The sequence below is a fragment of the Mycteria americana genome, chromosome Z (assembly GCF_035582795.1).
Source record: "Mycteria americana isolate JAX WOST 10 ecotype Jacksonville Zoo and Gardens chromosome Z, USCA_MyAme_1.0, whole genome shotgun sequence".
Taxonomy (NCBI): domain Eukaryota; kingdom Metazoa; phylum Chordata; class Aves; order Ciconiiformes; family Ciconiidae; genus Mycteria; species Mycteria americana.
Genome location: NC_134396.1, coordinates 40,309,814 through 40,326,710, shown reverse-complemented (window position 1 = coordinate 40,326,710; position 16,897 = coordinate 40,309,814).

Sequence of the window (16,897 nt, the reverse complement as noted above, 5' to 3'; positions counted from 1 at the left end):
GTTTAGGTGGCATTTCCTTCACGGCCAAACTTTGTCAATAAACTTTTAAATCTGTAAATAATTTTGATACATATCATGTGAAAAAGTAATGTGTTATTAGATTGTGACTTTAATGCACCATCATCTTTATGGTGGTTTTTTTTTCTATCCATGTACTTTATCTTATTATGATTTCACTAAGTCCTTTAAATGCTTCTCAGATTCTTAACAGGGCTTAAGTATTCAAAAGGGTCCGTGATTACCCTTTAAAGGACCTGCATTAGTTTCATGCTGATGAATGTTTAGGTCTGAGACACCTCTTTAAGATTTACCTCAGCAGGGTTTTCCTTTTCTTAAAATCACCTTAGATGTCTGGTTTAGTCTGACCTTAATACTATACGTATTTTACCACACCCCTGGCTGCTTACTCCTGTATTTCATTGTTGGTTAGCTTTATATTCTGTTTCCTATGTTGCATATAATTCTCAACCAGAGCAGAGTCTTTCTCTTAGAAGGGTAAATTCATGACCATATTGAGCAGGGACAAGATAGAGGATATGGAGGTGGAAGAGACAGAGAACAAGATTATGGGGAAACAAGAAGTTAAACAAGAAAGACAAAAGGTGGAGAATATGAATAAGGGACAAAGGAAGAGGGATACTCTAGACTGAAATATCTGCTTTTTGAACAGTGAACAGGGTTAGGAGATTTCTGTCCCAATAAGTCAGCTTATTCTTTGTGATCAGAGCAAGGCTAACATTTCTGCCTTGCACACGCTGGGGTTTTTTTGTTTGTTTGGTTTGGTTTTTTCCCTTGTGCATTCTGTTGCTGAACTTCTGTTTGCCAGACTCAGAGCCACAGGCTAGTAGCCTATAATAGACTGCGAAAATCGGAAAAGAAAACCGAGCAAGCTATGGCTCTGCCTCCCACAGGTTTTGATTGCTTTAGAACATCAATCAAAATGCCTGGTTAATGTATTTTATACTCCCTCCTCTTCTGCTGCTCTTCCTATTATCACTAAGGAACAGTTTATCAAAAGAACACCTCCTGTAAAGAAACCAAATGTCAGTTTTGACTGCCAATCTGAGAAAACTGAGAATACAAGTGAAGGGGCTTTAAGCAGTGCCCCTTACTACTTCAATCATAAAAGAATACTTGTGGGAGACATGGGGACTGCAGGGATATTACCTGTAGCTCTGAATCTCTTCCCAATAGGCACCCGTTCAGCTGATTATCATTCTGTGGCACAAAGTTGTATGGGAAATGAAGGCAAAGGCTGTGACTCAAAGGCTAGGCTCTGGATAATATAAAGTATCTAAAGCTGCTTGAAGATATAAACAAAGAAAATCAATGTCTGTGGTACATACTGTTATAACAGGAAGTTAAGTTATTTACAGCCAGGGAACCAATTTCTTCTTTCCTTCCTCCAATTAAGAAGTCTCATTTCCGTAATGGTCAAACAGATATATTTATGTACCATTTAGCTGTCCTGTATGGTGCCACTTCCACTAATACGTGTTTGCAATTGGAAGCAGAGTAGGCTGCTTTCACTGCCTTCTTTTATATTTTTTTTATTATAAATACTGTATCAGTATGGCCTTTTTTCATTCTGTTTTATGCTGCAGTGAGCCCTACTTCAACAGCTACAAAAATAAGTAGGGGAAGCAGATTTTCCATCATCTGAATTTTGATGTCAAACAGCATGAGGTCACTTCCATCATGATTAAATACGTGTATACAAGCCACAGTGTCACTGGTACAAGAAATGCAGAAAACATCATAAGCCTAGCTAGAAGTAATTTCTTTGTGTTGAATCATGCTGTATAGTGGAATTTAATATCTACTAATACGAAATCAGAACTTTACTCTTGATGTTAAACAGAATGATGTCAAATCAGTGCTGGATTTTTTTCTGAAAATTCCAATTTCAGTTCCAAGCCTCAGAACTATTTTCAGAGGACTTGGAAACTAGGTCGATTAATGATGTGGGTGTCAACAAAGTAGTGGATTCTGTGCCTAATTTTAAGCACTTGTCTTCCAAAGGGCCACTCAGAACATCAAGTCTGATTTTTAACCTCTTCATACCAGACATGGAACAACCTAAAAAGTAAAAACTTTTATCTAAGAAATGCTAAAAATGAAGGTGGTTTTTGTTTGTTTCCTTATTTTTTTTAATGTGAAAACCTGTATTTATATGCATTTATATGTAGGGGCATGAATTCGAAAGTTCAAGTAAGACAATCCATGTATTAAACCTAGCTAGATCCTAACATGCCTTCTTAAATTTATTTTTTTTCCCTCCAGAGAAGAAATTAGGATCTTTAAAAAAAAAAAAAATCCCACCTCTGTTATTTCTTCTGTGTGGTATGATGACACAGCCACCAATCTTTCATTGGACTGTTGCCCTAAGGGATGGAAAACTGTGGTCCTCTGTCATTCTTCACCTGGCAGAGTTCCAGTTTTTATCTTCTAACTGCACAGGATTATGTCTTAACTGTAATGCTATCTCAAAGGCAAAGAACAGGCACTGTGCAATCCTTCACTGGAGGTTGGATGACCCCAGCAAAAATAAAAGATTCACAGCGTAAAAAAGAGAATAAGCTGAAACAAACCAAACTGCTGTTTAGGACTTTCACAAGCAAGGGATCTGATGCCTGTTGTAGAGCTTGAATTTCACATTAAATACTCTTTTGTAAAGTCAGAAGCAACACTCTCTTGGAAGATGGAGAATATGTGGGAAGCATTTCCACAGACCAAGCAAAGAATTAAACACAGATCTCTGGCTAGCCATTTCTCCCATTATTGGGCAATCATATAAAAACAGATACATCACCTTTACAGCATCTGTTTTCTGAATCCCCACAGGCCACTTTCAGAAGCCACAGGAGTCCATGCCCAAGCTGGAGCAGAGGGCATGAAAACTGTACAGAATGGACTGGGCACTGTTAAGGCTAGATGGCTCTTGCACAAGGATCTTCATCTTGCAGCATTTGATGTGAGTGACAACAGTTGCCTTATAAATTTATATCCATGATTTCTCTATAATGTCAGGAAAATGCTTACATTTCTTGAGTATGTTATTTGCTGGGAATAATTTGCTGAGCTCTACCTTCAGCTTATGAATGTATTTCTACAGAGGGCTGTGCACATTTGAATTAGTGATGAGAGGATGATTCAGAAAACGTAAGAAGCCATGCAAACATTTGCTTATTTCTGGAACCAATATTTAAGAAAATTCTGAATGCTTGGTTACACTTTTGCTCAATAACTTTTCATCTTCCCAAACCTCTGTTGTACTTATTTTTTCTGCCTCTCAATTAGTACTGAGGGGTAAAGTCACTGGGATAAAGTTACTGTAGGTTAAACCAACTCAGACAGGAAATAATAAAAATGTCATAGAGAAAGTATGTTCTCAGGAAAACAAATACTTTTTTTAAGAATAAGGAAGTGTAGACAGAGGTCTTCAGTGAAGCTGTTCATTTGTTTAATTTATTAGAAGCTTAGTCATTCTGAAAGTGCTAAAATGGCAAAACAGTGTATTTTGTCATTTAAAGATCTCTGGTACAATAATATCACTCTTCTGTGGAACGGGCAGTCACACTTTATGAATTGTGGGGTTTTGCTTGAACAGCAAAATAACTGCTCTGGAATTAGAAATCAAGCCAAAGACTTTTTGTGAAATGCTGCTTTGGTTAATTTGGATATTCTCACACCTTCCCATGGTTATATTCACCTGGGCATCTTAAAAACATGCGTTAGGATAACATTGTTAATACTGAAACATAATCACTGAATGAACTGCTGAAATCTCAGAATTGGGGCTGTCTTTACATCCATTGTAGACTGTGCTGCACAGACGAATGCAGCATCTATTGGCACTAATTGGGTTGATTGGGTTGATATCTTTTGTGTAGAGTACTGCTGAAACAAAGAGCAGTTTTCAGCTATGAGCTTCACAGACTTCTCACAGAGGAGCACTGACACATGGGAAACTTGTTGCCAAGCTTAAGGGTTTCCTACCGGGTACAAAGTTTTTCGGCTTCCTTTGAACACCTTCTACACAATCCATTTCAGCTTCTGCTTGTTCCAGATCTCTTTCCTCTATACCTCTTTGTATCTTGGTCTTTAATCTTCTGCAATTTATCATAGTCCACTTTCCTTTCCCCACTTCTCATTATAGCCAGACTGTGTTGGGGAATAGGCTTTGCATCTATACATCTATACATCTCAGACCTTGCTAGCTCTCTGAGCACATTGAACAACATTTGTTGACAATGTTGACAAGCTTCCAGCTTCTAGAGAATTCAAATTTCTTACAGCTTCTAGAGAGTCAGCTAAAACAGGTGAAGCATCTTTGCCATGGTTGTCTGCAGATGATAGAAACTTAAAATGAAAGGAATTGGTTTTTAAAACGATAATATAAAACCTGGGTTTCCAAATTGTGCAATTCTCAAATGAGACGAGTTATCTTGTCACACTTAAATTTAAGAAAGAGAGGGAAATGGTGCTATATATTATTTCCAGACATTTCTGTTTCATGCACAACTATAACATGATTCTTCTGAGATTCTGGTAATGGTTGTTTCTAGAAGAAGACATGTTGGTTACATTAGGCATCAAGCTACAAGTATCAATTTGGTTTATATTTAATTTCTGACATTTTATACTTATTTCTTTTTCTTTTTTTTCCACTTTTTCATTCATACCCACGTAATAGTTCCCTGTGTGTTTTATTTCAAGATAATAAGAACTGACTTGTGTGCCGTACAGATTGCACATGTAAAAAATGCCAGTAAAATGAGTTGAATAGGCCATGTAATAGAGGAAAAGTTTTCCTTAAAACAAGGCCAGTCCTATCACTCAGTAATCTCTCAACAAAGGTAAATAGCTCCTTGTAGTGGTTTAACCCCAGTTAGCAACTAAGCACCACACAGCCACTTGCTCACCCTCCCCCCCGCCCCCCACCTGGTGGGATGGGGGAGAAAATTGGAAAAAAACCGTAAAACCAATGGGTTGAGATAAATACAGTTTAATAGGACAGCAGAGGAAGATTATTATTATTATTATTATTATTATTATTATTATTATTATTATTTAATTGTTATTATTATTATTGTTGTTGTTGTTGTTATTAAAAAAGAATGTACAAAACAAGTGATGCACAATGCAATAGCTCACCACCTGCTGACTGATGCCCACCCCGTCCCCGAGCAGCAATCACTGCTCCCCGGCCAACTCCCCCCCCGGTTTATATACTGAGCATGATGGCATATGGTATGGAATAGCCTTTTGGCCAGCTTGGATCAACTATCTTGGCTGTGCCCCCTCCCAGCTTCTTGTGCACCTGGCAGAGCATGGGAAGCTGAAAAGTCCTTGACTAGTGTAAGCATTACTTAGCACCAACTAAAACATCAGTGTGTTGTCAAAATTATTCTCATACTAAATCCAAAACACAGCACTATGCCAGCTACTAGGAAGAAAATTAACTCTATCCCAGCCAAAACCAGGACACCCCTTTTCAAACTGGCAACCTGTCACAAGTGGGGTCCCCCAGGGATCGATATTGGGCCCAATGCTGTTTAATATCTTCATAAGTGATCTGGATGATGGGATCAAGTGTACCCTGATGAACTTTGCTGATGATACCAAAGTGAGTGGGGAAGCGGACACTTCGGAAGGCAGATCCACCCTGCAGGAAGACCTGGACAGGCTGGAAGGGTGGGCTAACAAGAACCTTTTGAAGTTCAACAAGGACAAGTGTTAAGGTCTTGCACCTGGGAAAACATAATCCAGGAGTGCAGCACAGGCTGGGATCTACCCAGCTGGGGAGCAGCTCTGTGGAAAGGGACCTGGGGGTCCTTGTGGATAACAAGCTCAATATGAGCGAACAGTGTGCTGCTGCAGCAAAGAAAGTGAACAGGATGCTGGGTTGCATCAACAAGGGCATCACCAGCAGAGATAAACAAGTCATTATCCCACTCTACTCAGAGCTTGTCAGGCCACACCTGGAATACTGTGTTCAGTTTTGGTTCCTGCTATGCAAAAAAGATGTTGACAGGCTGGAAAGGGTCCAGAAAAGGGCCACAAAGATGATCAAAGGACTGGGAAGCCTGCCATATGAGGAAAGGCTGAGAGAACCGGGTTTGTTCAGCTTTGAGAAAGGAAGGGTTAGGGGAAACCTTATCACCATGTTCCAGTGTTTAAAGGGTGGCTACAAAGAAGATGTAGACTCTATTTTTACAAGGAATCATGGAAAAGACAGGGGGTAATGGGTACAAGTTACTCCTGGCGAGATTCCGACTGGACACAAGAGGACAATTTTTCACAATTGGAAAGATTAGCCATTGGAATAATCTCCCCGGGGAAGTGGTGGATTCCCCAACATTGGACACTTTTAAGATTCAGCTGGACAGGGTGCTGGGCCATCTTGTCTAGACTGTGCTTTTGCCAGGAAAGGTTGGACCAGACGATCCTTGAGGTCCCTTCCAACCTGGTATTCTATGATTCTATGATTCTATGACTCAACTGTATTCTATCCAGACTGTTTTTCAATCTCACTTACTCATCAGCCTTCCTTCCCCCAGAAGCCTGTACTCTGTTTCTACAGTAGAATGTAAAAGTGACATTTTAAAATTATGTGTTTAATCTGTGTTGTCAGCCAGCCTGTATTTAAAAAATAGGAGGCACCTACGAATCTGAACTACCAGCCCTGAAAGCTCACCTGCAATAGGTGGTTCAATGTTGTTGTATTTAAATTACTTGAAAATATTCTAGAATGGGATTTAAATTGGAATGAGAGACCAAGAGTACCACTTGCTGAAAAATTCATACTTTGATTACCTTACTTCCTTTACTTCTCTAAACCAATTTTTTTTTGTAATTGTTTTACCCAAAATTTTACATAAACTTTTCTGTACTGAAATTTTGAATTGAACGGTGTTTGAACAGATTCAATTGTTTGATTCTTAAAATATGAACATAAATCCTCAGCTCTAACTGCACACTTGTTAGGTTAAATGACCCAGTTGAGGTCTAGGCAAAAAAACCCTTGAAAGTAATGCAAGGCTTTCCAGTGATGTCATCTAAAGTCTGGATCAGGACAATTGCTGAAAGTGGATTTATTGTGTGCATATCTACATGTGAAACATGTAAACAGAGGGTTTTCTATAGTATCCTCAAAACTTGTGCTTTTATAGATATTTCAGCCTAAAAGCTGTATTAGAAAAACAGAATTAGATCATATATATAGTAAATGTATTAATTTATTTTTAAATAAATGAGAAAAATGTTATGTTTTGCAGACTTACATAGGGTCTCCTTTGCAGAGACTTGCTGTGTTTTTTCTGGTTCTTGTGTTGCTTTTCCCTATTCTATTGTATATATTACTATAGTATTTCCTGAGCTTAATTTCCTTGAAGATAATCCTGGCACCGAGGAGAAAACTATGAAAGTTATAAAGAATAAGTAGCAACCTCTCTTACTGGTTATTGTAACAAACCAATATAAAGATCCTGTAAATGAGGGAAGAGAGAAGTGAACAGCTTTAAAAAAATGTAAAACATAGCTTGGGGCTTTTTAAAGTGTAAGCTTTCAAAGATATTGCTTCAAGAGAGAGGAATTTTTATCACAGGTACTGTCCCATAAATATGAGGTATCTTATCTATATATATTTCTGATTAGTCAATCCTATTAATAGCTTCTTTAAGTTTTTATAATATAATTGTGCTTAACATGTATAAACAAACCAAATATGTTTTATCACGAAGACATAAGAAGTATTTTGACTAAAAACTGCATTACTAAATTTTTTTATCTTTAGCATTTAAATGGTTTCTTTATTGCATTGTCCATGCACTTCACAATTAACGTTTTCTTTTTATACAGGTTTGAGACATGAGAAGATACCAGTTATTTGTATTTTTGAAAAAAGGAGGGAACTAGGACAGGCACAAGGCCCAATTCCATGGTTTTTCCTGTGCCTAAAACGTAGGTGACATAATGCTGGAGCTGAGTAACAAATTTGGAGCCTTGCCCTGGGGATTGTTTCTGCACTCTGCGTAGAGGAGTCACTACCCAGAAGACAGACACAGGCCAAGGAGCTGTAAGGGGAGTTCACATGCACTCCCCTGACTCCTAAGCTGCAGCATCATGCTTGCTTGTGCACTTATTCTCATTTCTTACTGGCCAGGGAATCTTAAACTCCTTTTTTGACAGCGGAATAACTTCTGAAAATGGGAGAGACTGCCCTCTACCATTCAAAATCGACCCTTTAAGAAGTAGAGAGATGTGGCTTCAATTTCCGTTGAGGCTGCTTGGTGTTTTCCGCTCATGGGGCAAGTGCTCCAACCTTCAGGCCATTGCAAAAAAGGAAAGACAAAATGTCACAGCAGCTGCAGTTCGCAAAGGATGTTTTTGACACTAATATATTTAGTGGATCATTAAGTCCCTTACATGTGCATTAGACACTGGCTATGACTGCCCTGTGAAACATGCAGCAGGGTGAATGCTTTGATTCTGGAGCTCCGCCAGGTATGAGAATGCTACTTTGCTGCTCAACACTGGAAGACAGAAGCAGGTTGGGGAGTAAAGGTGATTTCAGGACTAGTGGGTGGCTGAATTTTGTAGCTCTGCAATTTGGGATACAACACCTAACTCATAACTCTTTGATAGTTTCCTTTTGATCTTGCCCTAAATGGCTCAGACTTATTCAGGAAAGCTGTGCCAGCAAAGTATACTCAATAGCCTGTATTAAACTAGTGCCAAAATTGTTGGCTTATGCTTCCTCTCTTATTAAAGACAACTGAAATTTTCAAGTTAACTAATGTCCAAAGGCTGGGAAATCACATTTTAAGCCAATATCCAAGTGAAGTAGTTATTTTTAATTAGTCAAAATACCAAGAATCTATCAATTCCTTGATATCCAAGATTAATAATTATTTAGATGTCATATGTGGTAACAGAAATTTAATCATAGACACCTGTTCTGAAGATGTTATTCTATATTTTAAAGGTTATGTTTTTTAGTATTGCTCTTCTTTCAAAGGCTCAGTTTTCTGGCTTAATAAAACTCCCGTTGGTAGCTGTGTGACTGGGACTGGAACACTGGAAGTATAGTCCTGTTCACAGAAGAAGAGAGACCATTTAGTGTTGTTTTTGTTGTGTGCAAATATTCTGAATTTTGGCACTTAAATCATGTAAGGTAGAAATATTACTTAATGGGGTATTTTGAAACAAAATCCATATAAAGGTTTCATTAGTTGTCAACTAGTTCTTTTCTACGTACACATTAAAAGCAAGGAGTAAGCATTATTCCTATGGAGTTACAAATCAGTGAAAGCTCATTACTCTGTCTCAATATAAAGTCTCAGGTTTTAATTATCCCTATTTCCCATATAGGTTATATAAGAAATAAAAAGCTTATTATCATTTGCATTCAGAAAGTGCATGATGAAGTTGCATTTCAAAACACAGCAAAGCCGGCTGAATACTTAATTTGTTTCTTTCCTATTATTAAAGCATGAAAAAGCAAAAGAAGAGAACAACTATAAAACATATTGAACGTGACATATATGAGATTAATGTCTGATCATGTACAACATACAAATGAATAAGCAGATCCATCAGTATACCACACTGGCTACGATTTTATTCAGTCTTCTGTAAGCATTTTTTTACTAAGGACTGTATAAAAGTAAAAAATACTATCCTTTTTTAATCTCTGTTTATCAGATATTGGACAAATAGTGACTTGTATTACAATGGCTGTGTGTTTAAAGTTTGTAAAGGGGTTACAGGAGAAGGGAGAGAATTTTCCAGGTGAAGAAAGTGCTTATCACCAATACAGATGGCTTTCACTATGTTGCCATCCCTGTGTGGGTTCCCATAACAAAAACAGGACTGGGTATTAAAAAGAGTATAAGAACTCTTTCAGTTTGCTTTAATTAAAGTGGGAGAGTTTCTGCAGAAGGCAACAACAGACGTACTCTGTGGGACCTCTCCAGTGATGGTAAAGCTAGGAGTAAACCTAAAATTGCTCTCTTCTTTTTCTGTAAGTTTTGGGTTTTTTTTTTAATCTCAGGAATTTATGTCCAGTCTTCTCCATTGTGTGCTTCTGAAATGATAAAGAAGACCAAAACTTTGCCCGATTGTTTTGGCTGATTGAGGATTCCTTTACAGTCCTTTCCAACATCACAAAATTAATGTCTACACTTGTCAGTCTGTGTGTCATTTGCTTACATTCTTCTACATCTCCATAACATCTGCATGTTTCCTAACCCTGCTTAGTTTTTAACTGCACTAGCAGTATTGCTGATATCAGCAGGGGCATGCACAGCTCAATCAAGGTTATATTACAGACAAATCATTCTCTTTTACAGGAAAAGCACTGAGAAAGATCAATATTAAACCTTGATTTGTGGAAAACCCGGAGCATTATCTACTGTTTCAGGAGGGATAAATGACAGAATGGAAGGCCTAAAGAATATAATCTTCCCTGTAATTGCATCAGGTGTGAGGATCTGAAGGGAATCTTGATTCCTAGTGCAAAGATACAGATGCCTAGCCTCTGCAGTACTCCTTTGAGACATTCTTCCCTTCGCAATGTGGAAGGCTTAGTGGATGCTCTGCTGCTGTATTCCTAGTTGCAAATTAGTTCTTGCTTCACCAGTGTTTGGGCTCAGAAGTTAATGCTGCTTTAAGCAAACTGTAGTGGCAGCATAGCATGAGCTATTTGTATATAAAGACAAGTACTTCCTTCAGGATGAGGAGAAAGATGAGCGTGCAGAGGCTAAGTATTGAGCACTAGAGCAAACAGGGCAATAGTACGTGATACTGTGTATTAAAACAACTGGTTACTGCCTTTTTTGTTGTTTTGCTAATCTTGCGGGAAAAGTCTTGCTGGCAGTAAGTGGAAAAAGGATAGAATAATAGCTGGGAAAAGCTGCTAGACACCTCTGATTCATTAGCATCTTGTTTGTCATCCCAGGACTTTCAGATGCTGTATCTCATGAGATTTCCCTAGAGATCAAACATAGAAATACATAATTCCCATGGATCTCTCATTCTCAGACAAGGTCTGCGTTCTTGATGCAGTATTCAGCAAAAAAGGCAGCCTAAATAAGTGAGTGAATTTGTCCAGTGATGTCTGTAATAATAAAAAACCACAAGAAGAATTTATTCTTTTTTGTTTTATATAAAAGAGAATCATACAAGACAATTGCTCATTTTACATTCAGAATGAAACAGCCTTTGCAAGAGCTTGATTGTTTCCTGATATGGATGGGGAGAAGTACTCATGTGGTTGCTAATCTTTCTGTCACTGCTCGTATCCCAAATGTCTCTCCCTCTCAGTGTCTCTGTTTCACAATGAAATAAAGGCAGACTACCTACCTGCAACACATCTACAAAGAAATTCTACTCCTTCAAGAGATCATGATCATATTTACCAGCTAGGCACTGGTATACTAAGGGTTGCTCATAGTATCATGTGATGTTTATACTACTAAACCATATATAAACAAATCTACACATTCAGGCTGGATACTTCGCATATAATCCCCATAGGGATATAACAAAGGAAAGAGGGAAATAATAACAAAAAGAGTAAAGTGATTTTCCCTTTTCTGATGCTTGCAAAATAATGCCTAAAGGAAAAAAAAAAAAAAAGAACAAAATAATTTCCCCTCAGAGAATTGTGTGTATGTCTTAACGCATTGAACAACGTCAGCAACAGTTAACCTGCAGTATGTAGAGTCTGACCCTGGTCTGTAAAACGTAGTTCAGATCAATGAAACATTGGTTATTTGCAGCTTACTCTAAGTGCTGACAATGCAGGTAAGATCTGCCCATTCAGTTTAGAGATATTCACATTTTTGAAAAAGCTGAGTCCCATGTTTTTGACCTTGTTCAACTTGCACAAGTCTGTTTACTTCCTTTCTTTTTTTGTATTATCTCTCTGTTACACATTGCTTCAACAAAGTTCCAGATTTGTATCCTAATGCAGTCACAAATTCTGTTGGCAAATGAACAATTTCACACAAATTAAGATAGAGAAGCCATATTACATGGCTTTTTCTCCTAACATTGAGGAAATCAGGCTTGTGTAAGTTACATCTTCTGTTGTATAACAGCTTGTCTGTTTTCCACTGATTTGACAGATTTTGAACATGAAACAATTACATATAACTAAAGTCTAATAGTGCTGCAGTTTTTTTCATATGGTCCAAATAAATTCTACATAATATTCATGTTTACCTTCCTAATATTTCTACTTCAAGGACGGTTGTCATTTGCATAGAGGAATAAAACCCAGGCTCATTATGGAATCATAATTTCATGACTCTGCTTTCTTGGCAATGAAATCTAGGCTTGTTATACAAAGAAAACCAGGCAATATCTTCTTAAACAGGTACGGCCAGACCTGAGCTACATTTCTCATACATTGAGTAGACAGGCACAAGATAGCTCCAGGCTGGATGCTTTGTAGTCTTATTTGCATCAGTCTGTGTAGCCATACCCTTGGGCATGATGAGAGCAAGCAGCTCCACATCTGACTTTCAGGTGCCTGAAATCTCCACTTTTCAGCCAGGCAGCTAAGCTCCCTATCTCATGCCCAGAGAAGCTAGTTGTGAATGAGAATTGCACCAACCCAAACACTCAGTGGGCAATGACCTAAGTTAGTCTGCGTGGAGCACTAAAGTAAGGGAATAATCTTAATATACTATTCCTATTGAAGCTTTCACAGATTGATTCTGGGCCAGATGGCCACAACTATATGAAACAGGAGTCACAGCCCAGGGCCTTCTCTAAGATTTAATGGTCTCCTTTGGAAAATGGAGCAGGAGTTATACCATTATTTGAAACGTTTTCCAGAATGTCTGGTGTTTGGAGTCACAATCCAGGGCATGGGTCTTGGGTTCTCGGCTCTTTACCACCCCTGGAGATTTTCACATACACAGTTCTAAACCCTAGCACAACAGTACAAAAGCAGGGAGAAGGATTCTTTGGATCCTTTGTTCATTTCTTGTCAGGCCCTTTGGCTCTCACTCCATTCCCAGCTCAGAAACCTTCCTTCCACTGTAATATAGTACTATACTGCATTCCCACTACAGATATCTCCCTGGTGCATGTTACAATTGGTCTTTTTTTTTGTGACTCAATCACACTGGAAGCTTATATTCAGCTCACAGTTGGCTGATTCAGCTAGGATCTCTTTATTGTCATGTGCTTCCAACTAAAGAACTAATTTACAGCTGATGTCGTCATTATCAGCCTTAGATAATGCATATTCTGCATATTTTACTATTGCATATTGTTTAACTTTTATTCTTCGGGAAGGTCATCCTGTGCTTGTGTATGATACTGTAGACCTTTCCTACACTGACTATATTTTCCTAAATGTCTTCCAAACCACCTGCCCCACAAGACTGTTCCTTCTATTTGCACTGTAGCCATAAATGAATATATTAAACAAGGCTTATACTTTAATGATATCTTGATACCTTTTTGCCCCTTCCATTACCATCTTTCTCTCTTACTCATTGAACTTACTCTTTGCTATACTCCATCTTTTTTACATTATCAAAGAAACATCATAACTATATCTTAGTTGTATGCATTCTATGTGAAGAATCTATATTTCTTTCCGTCATGAGTCAGATATCAATGAGAGCTATCAACTGAGTGTACTATGATCTGCCTTCAGTAAATCCATGTTATGTTTTATGACTTCACTGTCCCCTTTCAATCTCCATGTCTGAAATTATTCTGTCCTTCAGGACACACTCCACTTAGGAGCAAAGACACAAAAGTAGCTTAGTATCAAGTCCTGCAAGACTGTTTCCTTGCTTCCTTTTATTATTGCCACATTTCTTTTATTTCTACAAATTACATTTTTTGTTATCATTTTACTAATTACCCCCTTTATATGTGAGACTTGTTAAAAATATTTATTAAAAGATGCATAAATTCATTCTCTAGTGTCCTGTATTGAAACTGGGACTTCCTGTGTTGGGAGCCACAATGGACAGAGTGTTTACTGTGGAAGAAATAAAACCCTTGTCTGTGAAATGAGAAGATTCAAAAGGTCTAAAAGGAAGTATTTTCACAAAACTTCAAAAAATGTACCTCGAGGATTTTCACTGCATCCTTTCAGGTGAGAAATCTGAATGATCAGACAGCAGCAGCAGATAAACTGTGCAGCCACACATCTTGTTCCATCCTTCAAACCCGCATTTACAACAGTGTTAAGGAAGCAAATTTTTCTCCTGCAGGTGCATGGAGCCACGTCTGCTCTGTGCTGGGTTCTGTGTCTCACCTGAGAAAGAAAAAGGTTTTAAATCCCTAATGAAGTAATATTTAGCTGCAATAATTCGTAAAATGTGCCATACACAGATAGCTTTTTTTTTTCCTTTTTAAAAATACAGCCTGAATGGAGACTTACAGCTTTGCAATCAGAAGAGAAACTATACTATTCTTCCCCTACTGGAAAAAAATAATGTTAAGACTAGTAGTTACACTGCCTTTATTTCTGAGAAGCATTTTTTACTCTATGCCATCCCTATTATAGAGATCTATGGTTTAAAAAAATATGTGTGGTAGTATTAGGTGGGTATGAATTTTATTTTGTCTTACAAATGGGTAAAAAATATTCCAAATCTCATTATTAGTGTAGCTGGCATAATGTGACTCTGTTCATTTATTTTTGGTTTATATTTGTCTTTGTGCATTTCTGCTCTCTGCAGTCTCTGCAGACAATTACAGCAGTGTTTTTCTGCAGGGTTGCTAATAGTGTTGGGAAGCAGATTTTACATGATCTTGAAAGAGTTCAGTTTGCATTAAAAAGATATGTTCTCCAGCTGCATTACATGACTAGATGCTGTGAAGAAAAACCTGTAATACCAATAAAACTGCAGCAGGTGGCATTAGAGGGAGGGTTAACCAGGGCCATGAGGCAGATGAGGGGATCAAGAGAACAGAAATAAATAGGATAAAAAGAACAGAAACAGTTAAAATTTGTATCTCTTTCTTTCTAGTCTCCTGAAATAAGGATAAAGTGGCACAGCTAGTTGGATATAGAAAATGTTGGCTTGATGGAGCTGGATTAGTGAAAGGTGAAATGCAGAATGTAATAAGAAAATATCTACTTTCCAGTTTGGTTGATGGTTTCTGAGGACTTCATGGGGAATGAGGAATTTACCAGGGAGGATTAAAACAAATATTTTCAGCCAGTCAGTATGGATGTTGTTGACTTTGCTTACTTCTATTCTTGTATTTTGCAAACAAATATTAATTTATTACATTTTTGTCATTAAATAATGTGTAGTGAATAACTATGATACACTGAAAATGAAAATAATTGTTCTCTTGTAAAGTTGACTTTCTGCCAGAGGCAGAGAAAAGTGCATTCCCTGACCTATAGCTTATAACTGTCCTATGTCTTTATCATCTTTTAAAATTGTTTTACAATTAATAAGCAGATTGTAGTAGTACCAGGCGTATGGTTAGCATGAATTTAAAACTGCTTCCTTTTTATAGACAAAAAGTCACAGTGAGAATAATTTTGAAGAGGAATTATTTTTCTATTAGTTTGAGTCTGCTAAGAAAAAGGACTTCATTGCAAAGTCCTTCATTTGTAAATGAAGGCTGGCAATACCCAAATCAAATGATTCAAGTCTTACACAACCAAATTTTGCAGATGTTTCAACTGTGAGGATGAATCTATAACAAGACATAGTCATTGTTCTGGGGAACTTGTGGTCTTTCTAAATAATATATATATGCAGATCCACTGGGAAAGATCCTCTATCAAATGAAATGGACAAAATGTTACATTTCAAAGAGAAATAAAATGAATAAGACTTTTGGCACGCAGGGGAAATTTAAAAAAACAAGATATGAGAAAGAAAACAAAACACTGAAAGAGTGAGGGAAATAGGAAAGAGGAAAATAGGAAAAGAGACTTGTAAAAAAGCTGTGCAGCCAAACAAGAATGGGAAAGACTTGTCCAAGTTCCACAAAAAGGAGCTCAGAAGTTAATGACAAACCTGGACATTGTATGGAAGAGAAATGGGAAATGAGATGCTGGAATAGAGAGATAAGATTATGTGAGCAGAAACAATTCATGGATGCAGGAGAGAGATATGTTATGATGAAAAAACAAAGAGGAGGTTGCAATATTCTGGATGAGTCAAGCTGTGCTACTTTATGCACTTTCTAGATACCACAGATTCATCCCTGGATAAAGAAGATTATTATCTTGACATTCCAGATACATACTGTTGTATCAACTTCTGTAATCCTGTCTGTCTACACACAAACACATGTACACATTTCAGCATATTATTTTGTCATAAGAGAAGGCTGGCTTTTCCATAATTATAAAAGCACATTATATCCATCTGTATATTTACTTGTAATTCAGCCAAAAAAAAAAAAAAATCCTATGACCTTTCTCTGTCAGATGTTCCTTTTTGGTGACTATAAGCTATTTTATAAGACAAATATTTACCCACAATGGCACTGGCCTTTTTACTGAATTAACATTACATTACCAGAATAACAATTCTTCCTAATTCAAAGCCCTGGGGTTCTTAGAGCTAATCCTAAAGAACATCACTCCATAGAAAGTCCTTGCCAAGATTTTATGTGATATTTGTCCTATTTTTAAACACGAAATTTTGTCTAGCTGCAGAGTCCAGGACCATCTCATGGGATATTCTTTAGAGATGGGATGCAGCACAAGGAACATTTTTATGCTCATATTAATTTAGTCAGAAGGTCAATATTAACTCAAGGAACTATACGACAAAGAAATCCAGTTTATGGACAAGTTACTCTATAGTTGCACTAAACTCTGGAAATAGAGTTTAGAATTTAAGGGAAGATTTAGGAGAGCCAGAAGGCAGGTTATGATCCACAT